Source organism: Heliangelus exortis, chromosome 2 (assembly GCF_036169615.1).
Source record: "Heliangelus exortis chromosome 2, bHelExo1.hap1, whole genome shotgun sequence".
In the NCBI taxonomy this organism is placed as follows: domain Eukaryota; kingdom Metazoa; phylum Chordata; class Aves; order Apodiformes; family Trochilidae; genus Heliangelus; species Heliangelus exortis.
The window spans coordinates 110,850,952-110,870,018 of record NC_092423.1 but is presented as its reverse complement, the minus strand read 5'-3'; the positions used below and the strand labels follow the sequence as shown (position 1 = coordinate 110,870,018).

Sequence of the window (19,067 nt, the reverse complement as noted above, 5' to 3'; positions counted from 1 at the left end):
CAGAGTTCCGGCAACACCGGAGCCTGAAGCTCCTTCACTTGGAGGGGCCTCAGCGCCACTTTGATTCCCCTTGAACGAGGCCCTGGCTGAAGGGGGGGTGCGAGGAGACGCCTGCCTCCCCCTTGGCTCTGTTCTTCGGAGAAAAGCCAAAAAAGCCATGAATTGAGGAGGCCCAGTGAAAGCAGAGGAATTACGGACGGGCACCGGGCACCTTAAACATTCCTTTTTATCAACCGGGCCTCGGACGTCCTCCTTCGCCCTCCGGCGGTGTTGCTCCTCCTCTCCTCCCCTCCCCCCCGCTCCAGCCCTCCGCCTGTCCCTTGCGCTGCCAGAACTTGTTTTCATTCCTCAGCGGCTCACGGGAGACAAGCGGGCCGCCTGCCAGGGGCGGCGGGGTCCGGTCCGGCTCGGCCCGGTCCCGGGAGGGGCCGAACCCGTGACCGGGCGCTACGGGGAGGACGCGGATCCACACGTCCCCAGGCGACTGGTGACGAGAAGCGTCAACGCCGGCCTCCCATTGGCTCTGGGGCTGGCGCAGCGCAGCCAATCAGAGCTCGAAGGGAAAGAGAGGGGGCGGGGCGAGGCAACCCCCTCCCCATCCTCCCTCCCCCTTTCAAACCGCCCCGCGGGGGGGGGGGGGTTCGGCGGCCTGCGGAGGCAGCGTCACGTGACCTTCTGTTTACATCCTCTCAGCTGTTGGGGCCCCTCCTCCCCGCCCCGGCTCTCGCACCGGCACTGGCGGCGGTGGCGGACACCCGCAGACCCCTCTGACCCGCGGGGAGGGTGACACCGGGGGCGCACCTTCCTCCGCTTTACGCCGGCTCTGCTTTCTCTCTCTCTCTTCTCACTCCTCGACTGCCCCCGCTGCGCTCCGGCCGGGATATCGGAGTGCTCCCCCCGTCTGTGTTTTTTCCCCCAGGGCGGGTCTTGCTGTTATCGCCCCGCGTAGAGTCCGGGGCCCGCTGCAGAACGGGTGAGTGTCCCCAGAAGGGAGAATGAGGGGGGTGGAAGGGGTAGAACCGCTCTCCTTGGCTACGCTCAGTGGCGTGGAGGCCGCCGTCGGGCAGCCGGGACGGTGAGTTACGGTGAGCGGACGGGAGGGAACGCGGCCCGCGGACCCCCTGTTGCCCCCCCCCCCGCCTCTCCAGGCGCTCCGGTTCCCATTGTCAGTCGGCCCCGCACGCAGGCGCGCACCCGGTTGAGGCGCGGGGGGGTGGTGGTGAAGGGGGGGAGGTTGTTTTCGTGCTGCCGGGACGGGGGGAAGGCTCGCTGGTGCTCGCGTCCGTGGGGCGGGGAGGGACAGGACGAGGAAAGTGTGTATACGCCATTGGTAACCCTGTTCCTCCTCCTCCGCTGCCCTTTTCGCACCCTGCACCCCCTCCTCCCCCCCCCCCCTCCCTTCCACCCCCCGTGTCCTTTCGCCGCCTGCGTAATAAATAATCTCTGGCCCAAAAAAAAAAAAAAAAAAAAGGGGGGGGGTGGCTGCTCTGGGCCCGGGGCAGGTGTGAGGGGTCGGGGACTTAAGGCCGGGGGGTGGGATGAGGAGGGAGAAGGGGACAGGGACAAGAGAGAAGCTTCCAGCCTTGAGAGGCCAGGTGAGGGCATCGCTCGTCCCCCTCAGCGGCTCTGAGGCCTGCGCTCTCCCCTTCACGGCTGGGGTCTTATTTTGTCTTCGAGGAAATGCAGTAAGAACTGTAGCTTAATCTACTTTTTTTTTTTTTTTTTTTTTTTTCTCGCTGAAGTCCTTAATAATCTCAGGGTATTTGCGGGGGCTGCGTCTTCCAGGCCGAAGCATTTTGGGTGAAGCGAAAAGGGGGTGTGGGACAACATTTTGTTTAGGAAAAGCCTCTGAGCTAAGGAAGGGCATTTCTCCTGTCGGGAGAGGAGCTGGTGGGGCAGCAGCGAGAGGGAAACCCTTCGTTTACATAAATGAAGCGTGTAAAATGCCCGGTAACTTCGCTTTTCTCGGCATGAGCCGGTCTGAGTGGAATCGCGTGAGCCGCAGTGGCGGCAGCCGGGAGGGAGGGCGAAGGCGGCCGTTGCCCCCCGCTTCGCCATCAACTCACGTTTTGTCTCTGTTTACATTGTGGTCTCTGTTTTGGCTGGGAGCAGCGTAAGGGGAGGAGCAGGAACTCGCTCCGGGGCAGCCACCTCCTCTCTGTTTTCTTTGTTGTTATCTGCTCGGGGGAGGCGTCTTGGGGACGCGTTTGCCTGTAGCTTAGCTGCGGGTCTGCGGCTAATGTGATTCCTCCTTGGCCACCAAAACCTTGGGCCGCCTTCTTCTGTGCATGTGCAGGTCTTGTCTCTCCTCCGTCGTCGCCCTCCTCCCCCTGCCTCGGCAGTTGTCAGCGGCTCGCAGTGAAGTTGGAGGAAGGGGGAGGGTGGAGGGGGAAGGAATCTTGGCATTTATTTGATACGCAGTCAGCAGCCTGGGCCTGCTTTGTACAGCTCTGTCGTCTTTGACAGCAAAAAAGAAAAAAGAAAAACATCCTATGGTGGAAGGGAGGGGGGCTGTTCATTTTTCTTGGTGGAAGATGAAGGACAGCGTTTTTGGGGTCTCCATGATAGAAGAGAGAGAAATACTGAATTGCTGCCATGTCTGGAGAACGCTTGTGTCTTAGCAGTACTTAACCAGTGCCCATGTAGCTGCTCTTCTCCCAGTGGGTGTTTTTTTACTCCTGTCAAATAAGTCAGTTGAACTGCAGATTTTAGCAAGAACTTAAGATTTCTTCTGATAGTGAACAGTAAACTTTGAGACACAAACACAAAAGATACACAAGTAAGGATAGTCAGCACTTCAATGAATTAATACAGGTGTCCAATCCTTCTTGACCATGTGCCCTCTGTTTTACAGAAAATGCTACTAAGATGCAAAAAATCTAATTCTTAAAGTTAGTTAATGATGAGAGTATATTGTGAGAATGCATTTGTAACCATAATTCACTGTTTTGCAAGTGAATCATAATATGTGTGACGCATTTTTTTCCCCCACAGGACCCTTATCTTTCTCTGTGCAGACCATCCCTGGAAGGAATCAGGCATGGATAAATGGAGCTGTGATCTGCAGAACTCCTGCCTGATTTGTTGAGAAAGTTGAAAAATATTTTGGATGTGTAGGTGAACAAATGTGTGAAAGATCTATTGCTGTTTGAACTGACTTTGGGTGAAAAGACTATAATGATAGGAATGTAAAAAACAAGAATATAAAAATTACATGAGTTGAGTCAGAGAGCCATAATGGTGGCTTTGGACACTTAGCCAGATGTTCTTTACAACAGTGTCCCTCAGAAATGCAAGGAAAAACAATTGGATGTTGTTGGGAGGGCTGTAGTGAGGAGATTGTAATGAAATCACAGAAACAGAAAAAAGTATGTAATACTGGACAGCCCTCAATAATCAAATGTTATCACTAGGTTTGTGAACAGTTGGGTTCCTTCCCTGCATAATCTCCGATCTTCACTCCAGAATTCTTTCTGCCTCTCCTACTTGGCTTTGTCTCTGGGTTTTCATCATCCAGTCTGGGACTTCGTGTCATGACTTGCTTTAGGTATTTGACTAGCCAGTTCCAATTTTTCAGTACCCTCTTTATAAATCTGTGAAGTCTTCCAATTTTTATAGTCCCAGTCTTGGCAGATTGGTGATTTTTGTTGCCGAGTCTTCTGTTTGCCTGACAGTGACTGCTACAAGCTGCAGCAGCTCCTTTTCAGGAGGCTTCTGTCTAATAAGAGACTAAGACTATAGGACCTGATTGCCAGACATGTTTTCTAGCTTTCTGTGCTTGTGCTGGACCATACCATAGCAGTCACTTGGCTGTGTTTCTACGAACTTGAAGTGCAGTTTCTTTGAGTTGGTGTGGATGCTGAAGGTTTAGGTAGGCTTAAGCATGATACTGGTGCAGGTGAAAGTCTCTAAAGAGCATGCTGCTTGGAACTTTTGGTTTTCTTTTTTTTTAGGCAAACTGGAACCGAGAAATAGTAATGCAAAGATTAAATTTGAAGTTCCTGCTTCAGACATAAGTTGTAATACAAGGTGGTTTTTCTTCCCACAGATGCTTCCAAAACTCAGTATAGTCAAGATACTTTCTTGCTGTGTTCCAGAAAGGTATATGCCAGAAGTTTTAAGAGTTCTCAAAAACATATACATTAAAACAGCAATTCTGAAATAGTTAGGCATCATGGCAATGCTCATATCAATCTCCAGTCCATGGTGAGAAACATCTAAGAATATACTCATTGTTTCCAGGTGAGAAGTGTCTTTGCATATACCTGTTTTTTTTGTTTCCTGCCTTGTTCTTGTTTTCAGCAGGAATGTCACAGAGATCTGCTATTTTGCCCTGCTGAGCTGAAAGTGATCTGTAGCTGATCATAAATTAGCTGTAAGAAAAATGTCTTGAAGTCTACAGAGCTTGACACTAAAATGCAAACATCACTGAACATTTTTTTTGTTTATTTTACCTACTTAAAATGTAAGTTTGTCAAAGCAAAAGCCCAAAGAATACATGTCATCTTGTTTTACAAATGAATGATCAAGTATGTGACACTCCTAAAAACACTCTAGGTATCTTCTGGTAGGGTCAGAAGTTCATATGAATACTTCAACCATCAAGTCTAAGTTTTTTGGGCTTTTTGTTTTGTTTATTCTGGAGAATTCTTTTAATATATGTGCTTTACAAAAGTTATCATACTGTTCCACTTTTTAATGGCATTCTAGTGAGTAAAGTGAAGTAGCTTATATTAAACGTCATGGGTATAATTACATTAAAATATCAGAAAATAGCTACTATGCTCCAATTCATTTGGGACCTATTTGTATGCACCGAGTTGTAGTGAGAGCCTTTTGGCCAGCTTAATGCAAGCTCTTGAAGTTGCTGCTGCTCCAAGGAGCTTGAAATTCTGATGAGTGCATGTGTGTGAATTCTTGTTAAATGTACTTTTGTTCAGAAGATAGTTGGAAAAATTGAAACTAAGTAGTAAAAGTAAATGGAAAGTAAAGATGGCTTTAAAGATTGCAATTAGTCCTAAGAAACTTATTTCTGAAACCAAGAGATGCTGGAAGTTTTGTCTAGAGAGTAGCTGTGCTGTTCATCACTTGTATGTGTGAGTTCAGTTGGTATGTGACTTATTTCCCAATGAAATTTTTTAGTCTTTTTAATTTAAGCACAAAAATACAAATTGTACTTCATTTTTAGCAGAAAACAGTGATTTAAAAGGTCAACATAGAGTAGCTTAAAAAAAAAAACAAAACAAAAAACCCCTGACTCCACAGCCCTAAGATAGTTTAGAGGTGACATCAGGAGTCACCATGGTAACTCCCAGGCTACAGATTCTGGTGTATTCTCATGGGGGTGAGTTCTAGAGTGAGGAGGTGACCGTGGAGCAAGAGCAAACTGCTTTTCTGGTTAGAGGCAAGTCTCGTGGCAGCGAAAGACTTGGAGCCCACTATGCAAAAGCTGCATTTAATGTAGGTGAATTTTGGAATCTGTTTTTGTTTTGAATAGTGTTTAGCAAAGAAATGAAGTAAAGGTTTAGTCTGTGACAAGTGCAAATAATTGAATTCTGTGTGTTGGATGGAGTTTCAGGTTTAATATATCCTAAGTGTTGTTAAGGAGACATAAAATATTGAAGCTTAGAATTTTTCTCAAGTGTTGCATTTCACTTCAGATTTTCTTCAAGTAGTACTTGCTCAGCACAGAGTGGTGAACCAAGTGCTAAATTTGGATTTCAAGTGTTTCTAGGATGTAAAAAGACAAATGGAATTAATGTTTAAGAACTTTTTTTAGGAAACAATCCAGAACTTGTCAACAAATCTTAAAATTAGGTTTAAAAAATAATTTAAAACCTAATAGGCTTGGAGCAAATGGTTTGATAGCAACATGGGATGTTTGGAGTCCTGTGTGAAGGTCATTTATATGAAGGTGCTGTAGGGCATCTGAGTTGTCAGCATGGAGCTGACAGATATGAGATATGGTTTACTGAGTGCCTACATTCTTCTGAAGTTAAAAAAAGATGTCAGTCAGGATAAATCTAAGTAGAGGTAGCTGAGCAGTTAGAGAAGGGTCAGTCTTTGTCTTGGTTAATAACCAATGCTTTACTGGTGTTTATGTGCACAACCAGTTGTGGGCCAGCATAGTGACTGTGGACAGGTTCTCTGTCCTGAGAGTTTTTAGAACTTGGTGATGATAGGCTGCACCTTCAGTTCTTTTTTACAAGTCCGAGGTCTCCAGGTTTGTTGTTTTAAGAGTCTTTAGCTCATGATGCTTTAACTTTAGCTGGTTGCTTTTCCACTTCCAACTGTTGAGTTCATTTTTGAAATGAACTCACGTCCCCCCAGCTTGCTGCAGTTCGTGTTCTATCTAAAAGTCTTAAATCACACAACAGCAGCAACTCCTCTTGCTTATTTGCAGGGAAGCAAGAACAGGGTGTGGGCAGGAGAGCTTTCTGTTGTGTTAGCTAACACTAAGTGTTACCATATTATAGGCCAAGTAGACTATAGTTAGCATGAGCACCTAAAATGGCACTAAAGGCCTGTGTTTAAGCACCTGAGTCACACAGCAAGTATCAAAGGCTTGGTATTCATATGACAAAAACTTTTTTCTCTGCATGCTTTCTAAGTAGAAAATACTTAATAAAGCTGTCAGTAATCATGATTATTTCTTCCTTTTTTTTTTAAATAAAAAGGCTTGTTAAACTCTTAAAGGCTAGGTGCATATTTCTAGTGGCAAATTAAACAATCTTGAAAACTATTTTCAGCGTGAATAGCAACAACTTTGTGGTACTGGATATTCCACTGGCATCTGGCTGCTACTGTGCAGTTTGTTAATTTATTTTTTTTTTCCAGCTGATGTCTACAAGTGTTTTTATAGCTGTGGCTGTAGGTATTAAGAGTCAAATCAGATTTCTTCTACAATAATAATATAAGATGTAGTGAAAGGGAGTATGCAGCAATATAGTAAACACAAAATACATGTACTCCTGAATGTAACTATTAAAAGTATGTGTATTGGTATTTGCCTTCAAGCAAAACAAATAGCATTTGCTCTCAGTTCCTGTTGTCTTCAGGAGTTAAAGGGAACAAAATTGAGAAGAAAAAATCTCAGATTATATGATTGACTTGATTGTTTTCTGAAAAGTGGCAAAACTGCTTCTATAGAAAGTTATACCTGCATTAATGTATGGCTTCCATAAGTGAAGTGATGAAGTTATTGGAATCGTGTATGGAAATAGCTAATGAATAGCATCCAGCCATTGTTATTGCCTGTTGTGCCTCTGTCCCAAATGACAGGCTTGATTCCTATAAATGGTTGTTTTAACATTGGAAGAGGAATTAAGACCATGTGGTTGGGAGAAAATGACAAGTGGTTACTATTCTGAGAATTTGTGATATTTCTGTAGCAGATGTTTTCAGTGGATATTCAGGAATTACCATGTGGTTTTCTTGGCAAATATTTGCAAGAAAAAGCCAAGTAGTACTCCTCAACCCAGTCAGAATCACTGGCACTATGTAATTGTCTATGTATCATAGTTAGAAGAGAGCAGAAGCTGCTATCCTGGTAACAATTTAATTAAAGTGGGATTTTTTTGTATGATAGGTATGGCTAAAATGTATGCAAATTAACATTGCTGAAAGAATAAACTAAAGGAGATGCTTACTTTCAGCAAACAAAGTGCAAGGTTAATTGTGCAGTACTAATAATTTCAAGTAATCTGGAAAGTTGTGTTTTTAGCATGACATCAGTCTGCCAGTAGAGGAGTTCATTACCATCTGAAAAATTTGCCTGTGACCCATAAATTTTTTGTTTACTTCTGCTGTTTGTGTTGGATTCTGGCAGATAGGGGATTTGGCTCTTCAGCTGGGGCATATGACCTTGCTGTTTCTTTGCAGTTCTCCCCTCAACCCTTGTGAGAATGAACTGTGATTTTGTTTCCATTCAGTGCAATCACCTGCTGTTCAGTTTTAGTTTTGCTGTGTTTTCCCTTCAAGAAACTCTTAATTTGTCATTATAGCAGTCAGGTCAGAGAAACTGGAAGGACACAAAAAATGAGTTGTGGAGTTACGCTGAGCTAGCAGTTGCAACTTTATAAATCCCACAGGCCTTAGTCTTTGCTTACTTAATTGAATTACTTATGCATTCGTTATGACTAAGACTCATTACTCCTGAGCTTCCTGAGCTTCTGTGATGTTTTCTGGAGTAACTCAGTTGTCAGAAACAGTCACTGTGGGATTTGACTTACCTGTTCCAGATGCTCTGGGTAAACTGGAGTTGCTGTGCTGTAACTGTGGCAGGTTGCATGACTGTAGCAGCCTCTTGTGTTACATCTGTAAACTACAGTTCTCTCAGATGAAACCCACATGCTTTGTATGACTGAAAAAAACCTGATGAGGTAGGATTATGGGCATGAGCATATGCTTAATCTGCTACATCAGGCAATGATAGGTTCTCAACTTTCATTTGGTGAAATACTTGTTGGAATATCTGTGGTTGGCCACCACATGAGCACAGAAAGTGTATCACTAATGCAAGCATAAATGGCTCTAGTGGCCTTACACTGTTACCCTTTCAGGATGGTCAAGCTGAATGTCTGCTAGTGGCAAACGCATGCATGTGTATGTATTATGGATCTTTCCATTTGCTGGGTATAGACATTTGTTTTACCCTGAAACTGGCTCTTGGATCTATTTACATTCCATTGTGCCTTGCACTTCCACACTTACTCCCAGATGCGCCCCAGACACCACAGGTTCTCCATGAGCTCACTTCCTTTTCCTCTTTTCCTCCAGCAGCCAACTCTCATTTCTTCACTGGAACAGGCAGCCTTATACATGGTTCCCAAGTCAGCTTGGTACTGTACTCCCTGTGATCACAGTCTGCCCTGCAAAACCTCACCCCCTCCTTCGCTGGCACAAAAGACCCACAGTCCCCTATGACCTGTGGTGTGACTCTGCTTGTTACGTAGGTGCACATGCACACTGAATAAAGTCCCAGGAAAAGAGTTGCAAAAAAGAGATTAATGGGCAGACAAGACAGACAGTAGTGATTCAGGGCAGAGCACAGGTAGAAGTCCATAACCACTTGCAGCCTGGTCAAAGGTGACCTGTCCCACTTGTCACCATAGCTCTGGTTTTCCTCTGATTGTTCCTCCTAAAGCTGTTTTGATCCCTCCCTTTCCCCATCCTTGCTTCCTCTTTTAGACATGTCATGACAGGACTAGAGCAATCCCTTAATTCCTTTCTTCTGTATTTTATGGTATATCTGGTACCCCAGCCCCATCTCTCAATCTGAAAAGTGCTATGGAGTGGCCTGGGAGGTTGGGAGGGGGTGGTGAGGAGTCGGGGACGTGGGAAAAGCTGATGGATCTCCTGTGAAAGCCCTGGGAACGGCCAAGTCAGGGTATTAAGTTGGGTTCCTCAATCTGCAAGTGTGACTCGGCTCCTTTGTGTGCAGAATAGCTTTTCACCACATACCCTTACAGGGTTAATTTTCGTACGTGCTGGCAAATAACCTGTTTAATCATTTGCAAGCACAGTTGAAAATTTATGGTGGAACTTACTGGCTGGTGACAGGTGTGAATTAAAGGGATACTGTTACAAAAGCAAGACTTGGAAATGGTACCTCAAAGCAGGGTATTTTAATAGCAACAGAAACAGAATGCTATAATGATTGCATGAAACTTTACTAATGCTGTAACCTTTAAATTATAAAGTGAGCAGTTGATTTTATTTTTTTTCCCAGATGACTTGAATTTGTGTAGAGACTTAAAAAATATAGTTCATTCTTTATTTGTGTGTTTTGAAATGTTTTGTAAGTTATCACTTTCCTTTGGTTAAGAGCCAGGAAGAGAGAGTTAATGTATGTTTCATAGAAAGTAAGCTTTGGACATCTTAAGAAATAGGGATTTGTAGACAAAGTAATTTTTGGGTATGCTATTTAATGGATTTATGGTGTGTTTAGAGAGTGAGGCAGGTTATGATATTAGGCCCTAAAGTGTGAGGTGCTTGGAGATGCAGAGGCGTCTCCCATTGTCAGAAAAGATCAGATCCATGACCACTTGAGGTGAGCTTCTGAGATGCATCCCAGAGTCCCGAGGGAACTGGTTGATGTAGTTGCTAAGCTGCTCTCCATGATACCTGAAAAATCATAGTAGTCAGGTGAAGACCCTGGTGATTGGAAAAAGGGAAATATTGCATCCATTTTCATAGAGGGCAAGAAAGGAGGACCCTGGGAACTGCCAAATTGTCAGCCTCATCTCTGCCTGGGAAGGTCATGGCACAGATCATTCTAGAAGCAGTGCTAAGGCATATGGAAGACTGGGAGCACGGCCTTACCAAGGGCAAGTCCTGCCTGACCAACCTTGTGGCCTTCTGTAAGAAAGTGACTACATCAGTGGACAAGGGAGGAGCTATAGATCTTATCTGTCTGAACATCTGTAAGGCCTTTGATACAGTCCCCCAGCATCTCTATATTGTAGAGATAAAAATTGGATGGATGGATGGATGAGGAATTAGTTGGAGAGTAGTGGTTAATGGTGCAGTGTCCAGATGGGGATTGGTAACAAGTGGTGTCCCTCAGGGATCCTATCTTCATCAGTGTCATAGTGGAATTGAGTGTACCCTCAGTAAGTTTGCAGGTGACACCAAGCTGAGTGGTGCAGCTGAAGTGCCCGAGGGATTAGATGCCATTCAAAGTGATTTGGACAAGCTTGGGAAGTGCACCCATGTGAACCTCATGAGATGCAGCAAGGCCAAATGTAAGATCCTGCACCTGCATTTGGGCAACCTCTGGTGTCAGAACAGATTGGGGGATGAGGGGATTGAGAACAGCCCGGCAGAGAAGGGCTTTGGGGTACTGGGGGATGAAAAGCTGGACATGAACTGGCAATGTGTGCTTGCAGCCCAGAAAGCCAGCTGTATCCTGGGCTGCACCAAAAGCAGCATGGTCAGCATGTTGAGGGGGGTGATTCTGCCCTTCTGCTCTGTTCTGGAGTCTTCAGAACAGGAAAGACAAAGACCTGTTAGGGTTGGTCCAGATGAGGGCCACAGAAATGGATCAAGAGGGCTGGAATACCTCTCCTCGGAGGAAAGGCTGAGAGAACTGGGATTGTTCATCCTGGAGAAGAGAAGTCTTCTAGGAGACCTTTGTGATTTTTCAGTATTTCAGGGGGGCTTACAGTAAAGATGGGGACAGACTTGTTAGTAGTGCCTGTAGAGGCAGGACAAGGATTAATGGTTTTAACTAAATTAAGTTAGGTTTAGATTAGATACAAAGAATACATTTTCTTTTATGAGGATGATGAAACTCTGGATCAGGTTGCATAGAGAGGTGGTAGAAGGAAGACCTGCCCCTGGAAATATTCAAGGTCAAGTGGGACAGAGCACTGAGCAACCTGATCTAGTTGAAGATGTCTCTTCCCAATGCAGGGGGTTGGACTACATGACCTTTAAAGGTTTGGCCTTCCAGGCCAAATTATGATTCTTTATTCAGGATTTAGGGATTAAAAATACAAAAGTTAAGTGCAAGTAGATATCCATCACTTATTTTGACAAGATAAAAGTAACTGTTAGTGTGCATGTGTACTACTATACAAGTTACATGGGAAAGAATTGGTGAATCCAGTGTGATGCTTCTGTGAGATTTTATCAGTGAAAGAAATTTGTCACAGCTCTGAGGAAGAGAAGCAGCAAACAGGGTAGGCCTTACTTGTACTTTCCTCTTGAGGATTACAGGCCTAAGTATAAAGTAGCTCCTCAAACCAAACCGTTAATATTGCACTGGACTATTTTAAGAATCCTAGTAAACATGATCAGGACATGATTTTCTTTTTAAACTTTATTTAACATCTCATAAGAACAGGAGGCATGATAAATAAATGTTGGGTTTCTTAGGCTATAAAAGTAAACATTCTGATAATACAGTACTAAAAGCTATTTATGCTATGATGATTGCATGCTGTTTTGATATTTTCACATATAGTTCTAAAGATCAGAAAACTCAAAGATTTTAGTGTACCTGGAACTTGATAAAGTTGATATTTCTGTTTTTTTATTTGGGCCTGTTTTGGTTTTTTTGTGGAGACTGCAGTAAATGCATAGCTCAAAGATTGAGGTTTCAAGTGTCAGCAGTGTAACCATCTTCTATTTTTACACTTGACCTCATTTTTCTTTTCTTTGCTGAAGGCAACAGGCATATGTTCTGTTGCTGCTGGAAGCAAGTTATTTAAATAACTTAATGTTATGTGCAATAGGCTTTTCAGTTTTAGTGTGGGGTGAATTAGTGAATATATTGTTGTGGGCTGTATTTTGTGTACTCAAAATTACATGAACTGTTACTTGATCTGCTTAAGAACTAAAGCTCCAGAAATTACACTTGAGATAAAAGGTTAGGAAAGTTGTTTCAGTTTTCCTACTAAACCTGGTTTGTATTTCATTATAAAAGAGAATTTTCCCCCTCTTCCCCCAGCTGTTGCTGCTTGCTCTCTGAAGGTGCTATCAATAGCAAAGGAGCATCATCTTTTTGTGGTTTGCTACCTTCTGTTCAGCAGAAACTAAATTATTAGGCATTTCCTTTTATGCAGAGTAACAAGTTTTGTTTTAAAAATGCTGAGTGTTGCCAAATGGCTTATGCTTTATGTCAAGGTGTTTTAGTTGGCTTATGATCAGGATAATGTTAAAATCTGCAGAAACGTTTATGCCACTTATGCCTTTTTACAATGATCAGGAGTGGGTATTCTAGAAGTAGGATATTTGCACATCTGCACAGCTCTTATAATTCTTAATGTTTGACTGTTATGGCTTACATAAACCTGCTTGAAATGAGTATTCTCTGTTAAATAGCCTTGTACAAAGCTGTGTGTTGTGGCAATTAGTTTTGCAGCCTGGTCACTCTGTAGCTCACAAATTCCTGTGAAATATGTGCACAGACAGCAGTTCCTCCTCTGAAAAACAGGTGCATGATGCAGACTCAGTGAATATCAGACATCTGTATGTACTAAGCATCACTGATTCATAGCTGTCTTATGTAGTCCTCTTATCTTAGTCTTGCCAGTGAACAAGCCACTGTTACCAGATGCCTCTTGTTTCTGTGGTTCTGTTAGGCCTTCTAGAGAAGCATCTCTTCTTCCTCTCTACTCCTGGCCAGTCTGTGATGTAGCAGCACTCTTTGGCTAGTTTATGTAGACCTAGAGTTGTAGCCTGGGAATAGGCAGAGATGTAGGGAAGCTGAGAGCTTTAAAAGGAGTGTGCTGTAAGAGGGCTGCCAGATTCCTTCATGGATACTGCTGTCAGAGGAAATATAGAGGTTCTTCTGTTTGTTGGACATTGGGTTAAGCTGACATTCTTTGCTTATGGGATCTTTTAGTGGACTTTTGACAGGTCACCAAATTGTCTTAGGCTCACCAGAGATTAGACCATTTTATACAGTGTCTCACAGACCAGCATCACCAGATGTTCTGTTCTGGTGGTCATAGAGAAATAGTTTTAATCATTTTGAAAACTACAGTTCCTGAGTTACTACAGGGTACAGAGAACTGGGCAGAGCTAGTATTCATTCACTCATGGAGGTATACACACAACTTTTGAGATGTAATTACCATTTGCATATAGCTGACCTCTAATGGTAAGCAACTGACTGGCAACTATTTATAGTTGACATCTTATCACCCTCTACTGTGAAAAAAGTGTCCCGTTCTGCTCTGATCAAGTGCTCTTACCAGGAACTGTCTATTTCCACTGCTTGAGCTGCATCATATGCTGCCATAGACATCAGTTCTTATCAGTGTCAATCAGGTGTTCAGACTTTAGTTAGCCATTAACACACCTCTCTGAAGTTACTCAAATAATTTAGACTTTTTTTTAATCTCCTAAATGGTATCACTGTACTGACACATAACAAAATTTGATGATACTAGCTAACACAGCTAGGTAGAGCTAACAGCATCTTGTTGCTTTGATTTTCATCTGCATCTTGTTGAAATGATTTTCAGGGCATGTGAGAGGCTGTTTACTCATCAACACTTCATTCATCTGCGTCAGAATACATGGAGGAGCTGGGGTCTGAGCAGCAAATGGTTATTAATGTTGTCCATCAGTACTGGACAGACTCTTTATGCCTGAGAGTCTAAAAGCTTCTGCACAGTTAGTAATGTCAGGTGCAAAAAATGTCATGGTTTTATTAAGATGGGTTAACTGGAGTATTCCAGAGCTATTTATCTCATATGCCTCTCATCCATGGAGGCTTTTTCACTTTGCACTTAGGGGCATTTCTTAACAAAAGTGTTATGGCTGATACTGGCTAAATTAAAACATGGTATGAAATCAGATACTAGCAAAACTTTATAAGAAAAGGAGTATTTCTGCACTTGATACCAATTTAAAACATTTTGTAACATGAGTAGCTGGGTTCAAAATGTTTGTAGGTACACAAATGAATCTCATCTATTTGAGGTAGGAACTGCAGGTAAAATAATTTTGTGCAGATGATCAACAGGTACTAGTGGTTTATGTGTTAGTAAACTAGGGCACTGAGACAGCTTTCCTGTCTCTCAGGAGGGTGTTTTTTCAGTATATAATTAAGAGGGGTCAGTTGGTGGCCCACAGGGCATGCTAGGATGTGAAGACATCTGGGTATGTGGTGACCAGCTATCTTGAGAATCAAGAACAGCCCTAAATAAATGGAGACTACAGATGAGGACTTGTTCTCTGAGGGCACAGGGCTACTTTAGTACTTACTGGGCATAGATCTACACCTTTACATTTCAGAAACTGTCTTGTACTCTAGGTTGCACCCCAGTAGGGCAAACTATAGTGATAGCTATCTGGGGTAGAAACAGGGAGCTGTTATTTCTGTATTTTGAAATAGTCATTCAGGACATGTTTGTGCTGTCAGAGGTTGAAGACTTTGAAGAGCAGTCTTCTTCTGAAGCCTGGGAGGCTCAGCTTTGCAGATACCTTTTGTTACCCAGATTTTAAGCAGTAAGCAGAACTGAGTCAGGATATGGTGTTAAGTTGTGCATTAGAAGTTCCATCTAGGAAATATGCAAGGTTCTTTGCTTTGTAATAAAAAGTAATGAATTTTGAAGTCTTAGATCATGAAAATAGGTCTGGCATATCGAATCAGTATGTAGAAAATGTTTCTTTTAGCTTCTAATTCTTGTCACCATGTGGAGGGTACATAAAACTTGGGATGAGAAAAACAATTTCAGTACAGAAGAAAACTCAGAAAGGAATGAATCCCAGGCCAAAGAAAGGGGGGAGGGGGGGCTGGTTGGTTTGGTTGTTTTTTTCCCCTAAATGGGCAGCCAAAAAAATGCTATGTTTCTGTTTGTTTGTTTAATTTAAATTCCCGTGAACTGTCTTGGTAGACCTTCAGCAGGATTGCAAAAGTTATGCCCTTGTGGAACTATTAAGGTTAAGGTCATTTGATCACGAAATCTGCACTGATGTGTTTGACACTTTATACATTTATGGAGTGTCATAAGCTTCAGTGCAGCTTCTGAGTGCAGTACAAGGTATGCTGTTCATGTGCAGGTGACTGGAAGTGGAAAAAAGAATTAGAGCAAGCACACACCTGGAATGTTGTATAAACAGCTGTTGAAGGCCTGAACAGGATTAAGGTTTAAGCTTACATCAGACTTGACAAACATTTTCTGCCCAAGTAGGTCAATGCAATTCAGGTTAAGTCAGTAGTTGTAGCTGTTTACATTCATTTGGCTTAACTTTAATCCTGTGGTCTGTTTCTTGTTCCTATTGCTATGTTACAAAGAACCTTGAAGTATGCTTTGTGGAGTGCATTATGTTGGAGGACTGACTGTGCTTGGTTTTCTACTTGTGTGTGTTTAATTTGAAAAGCTTCTTTAACTGATACACTGAACAGAAGGTTAGGTGTTTTGAGTGAGATGATTCTAGAGTATTGACTTCAAAACTGTGCGGTGTTTGCAGTAGAATTTTCTAAAATGCACCAAGCAGTACTTTACTATCTCCTGAAAACAACAATTCTGCTTTCTGAACTATTTGGAGTGACAAAAAAAAATAGCTGTGGAAGAGAAGACAGCTCAAGTAGCAGCTCATTTCCCAAAGTAGCTGGACTTTCTGTTGCTGTTACTATGTACGAAAGTTCAAAAAATGTAAGAACTTCATTCTGAAATTGTAGTGTGTCTTAGCTTATTCTGATTTTTGTAGTCACCTACTACAGTTGCCTCCAGCACACAGTTCATATTTTGGTTTTTTTCAGCCTTTTGTGAAGCTAATATTACAATTTCTCTTTTCCTGTCGGATAGTAATCAATCATTCTGTTTGTTCAAAAGGTCCTGCTGAAATCCTACACTCAGCTCTGCAGTTTGGAGTTTAATTTCCTCTTGTGGGGCACTATTAGAGTACTTGGGAGGAAGGTGAAAGCTGAACTAAAAATTGAGTCCTGTTGTAGGAGTTGCTGGACAGGACAAGGATAGACTAAACATCATCTTGATTTCATTACAGCTGTAGGAGTGGCACAAACTGAGTCTGAAAAGAAGCAGGTCTCACCCTTGTTGGCTCTGGAAACTTTAAACCTCTGCTATCAGGGTTGTGTTGTTGACTTCTGCCATGAGTAAACTGAAACTGTTAAATGGACTCAAGTGTTTCAGGCCCTTTGGCTCTTTTGTGGTTAATTCCCTCCTATTGCCAGTCAGAGTATTTCCTCTTTGGGAAAAATTAACAGCAGACTCCTGTTGCTATATTAATGAGTAGGTCAGTGGTTTACTGTTCTTTTCCCCCTTCTCCTCTCCTGGCTAAGGGGAAAGGTTCACCAAGCAATTTTTTATGCCATCTATGAGTTTAAAGTAATGTATCACAGTCTTGATTCAGGGTGGTGTATTTTAAGGTAGGATCTTTGTGAAAATAGTTCTGAGGAGGAGACTTGAAATATGGCTGACCCTATTTTACTGTATTTTTCCTTTCATTTTTGTATCCTTTGAAACCCAGTAAAAGTCAAGTTAGAAGGCTCAAATAATTTCTCTTTTTAAGGAGTCATTTACTTAGAGTTGGGATGTGTCAGTATTACAAGGTACTAAGTATCTGAGATACTTGACATTGTATGGATTTAGCAAAGGTGAAGTTTTCTCTTTGAAATTAACTGGATACCTCTGTATCATGGTATTCAACCCCTAAGAAAGTCTGCAAGTCTTTAGTGATCTAAGGAATTAACTTGATACGAAAATACATTTGTGAAAGATCTGAAATGTGCAAAACTTTTGAACCTTTGGGAGCTGGGGAAAAAAACCACAACAATCTCAGCTTTTATCTGAGAAGTTAGTAAGTACGTGCAAATTTCACATAGCCCATAAAATGATAAATTAAAATGCACTCAAATTGTCAGAGCTTACATTCATAGTGAGAGAACACCTCAATGTAAAAAAAAAAAACAAACCCAAAATTGAAATTATTTATAAGGAATTAGAGAAAATTTGGTTGTAAGTTAGGTCAGAAACAGGCCAAAGGTGTTATGATACAGTTGTATGACTTCTACAGAATCTGGACAGTAGCATTTTATTTTAAATAGAAGAAACTTCAAGATAAAGTGTTTGAACTCATGTCAATAAAGTAATTAATAATGTCAAATGAGAAACTGAGGTTTTTTTCATTATACTTGGTCTTAATTGGTGAGTGAACTTTTTAATTCAAGAGTATGTTGAAATTTTAACTCCTAAACTGTGATTTCTCTTGGATTCTGTATTCTTAATGCTAAAGGCAACTGTTGCATTATGTTAATATTAGTATTATGCACCCTTGCTCTTTCTTCCAAAATATGTATACTTCTTGGTGTAAGAGGCATCAGAATGTTGTTCATGCTCCTCATTGGCTGCATGTTTCAGTTCAGGTATCAGCGAGCTTGACAGGATGCTTTCTGAGCTTTGCAGCTACCTGAGGTTTTATCATCATATGCTCTGTTTTTATTTTGGTCCTGTCACAAGGAAGCTTTGACTAACTTACCCTTTTCCTCCAGCTGTGCTAAAATAGTTTATGGAGTGGTTTCCTTTGTGTTTTAAAAGTAGTTGAAAATGTATCTGACTTCACACATCTATTGCCTCTGTTAGAAGCAAGTACCTTTACTTTTACAAGGTAAAAGCTTACAAAAATAAAAGCTTTGAAAGGAAGTAAATACAAAAAAATTATTTATTAAAAGCACAAGAAGTTACTTTCATAGAAAGATCTTTAACTTCCTAGGGTGTTTATTGCTTCTTAACAAAAATGCTTTCTACTTGGAGCATTTTGCTTACCTGTAGCTGTAGAGTCCAGAGTAAAGCACCATAGTTGATTAATGAAAGCAAACTAAAAGCAAACTACAAAGCAAGCAGTATCCCTGTCAACCTAAAGTCACAACCACACTTGTAGTAGCTGTTCTGCTGCATAAGCTTCCCTATCTTGAGAGGTCTTCCTACATCTGTTTTCTCACTGACTCCCCACAGTATTGTGCTCTGTACCAGTCCCTTGCTGTTCTTGTCTCTGATACTCTGCAAGATAACCACTAACGAAGGTGAAACACTTGGTGGATGTCATCTAGTAGAAAAATCTTGCAATACTTCAGTAACTTCAGATGTTGGATAATACAAAGGACATCAAATTAAGAAATATATATATATATACACACACCTGAAGAAATTAATTTTGTTTTAGAATAGTGACTATATTGAAATTGGGAAACGTTATTTATGGGAATGGAATTTTATATGAAACTCGTAAAGAGATTTTGTAATAGAAACGATAAAGCGTTTGCTTGGGGGATTCCTTTTTTCCATCTGAGCTGTTGTTGTGTTTTCTTGCTCGCTGAAGTGTGGATAGTTGTTAAAGCTCTCCACCTGGTGGTGCGAGGTGGTGAATGCACTCTGCATACAGGGCTAAAAGTGGTATTTCTGTTTCTCAAATGTAGCAGTTACATTAATCTTCAAGAAACTTCGTTCTTAATTTACTTTTTAGTTAAAAATATTTCCCAGCATATCTCAAGACTGTAATGAAATTTTTAGGGTAAAGAAATGGCAAAAACTGAAAAGCATTGTGGCACTATGATTCAGTAAATTTGAAATTGTGTGCTTGAAATGTTA

General features: G+C 41.9%; 1 protein-coding gene across 6 annotated transcripts in view; it reads left to right on the top strand.

Moving 5' to 3' along the window:
- The first annotated feature begins 682 nt into the window (after nt 1–682).
- Nucleotides 683–19,067, top strand: part of PCMTD1 (protein-L-isoaspartate (D-aspartate) O-methyltransferase domain containing 1) — a 45,208-nt gene continuing 26,823 nt past the window's right edge. The window contains exons 1-3 of one of the 6 annotated variants that reach the window (XM_071737523.1): nt 714–973; nt 2,995–3,113; nt 3,954–4,242. The gene's annotated coding sequence lies outside the window, so the exon portion shown is untranslated. Of the gene's footprint in view, nt 1,076–1,535; nt 1,686–2,994; nt 3,114–3,953; nt 4,243–19,067 lie in introns of those variants that run through there. The other 5 variants (XM_071737522.1, XM_071737520.1, XM_071737525.1 and 2 more) reach the window with 5 other exon arrangements.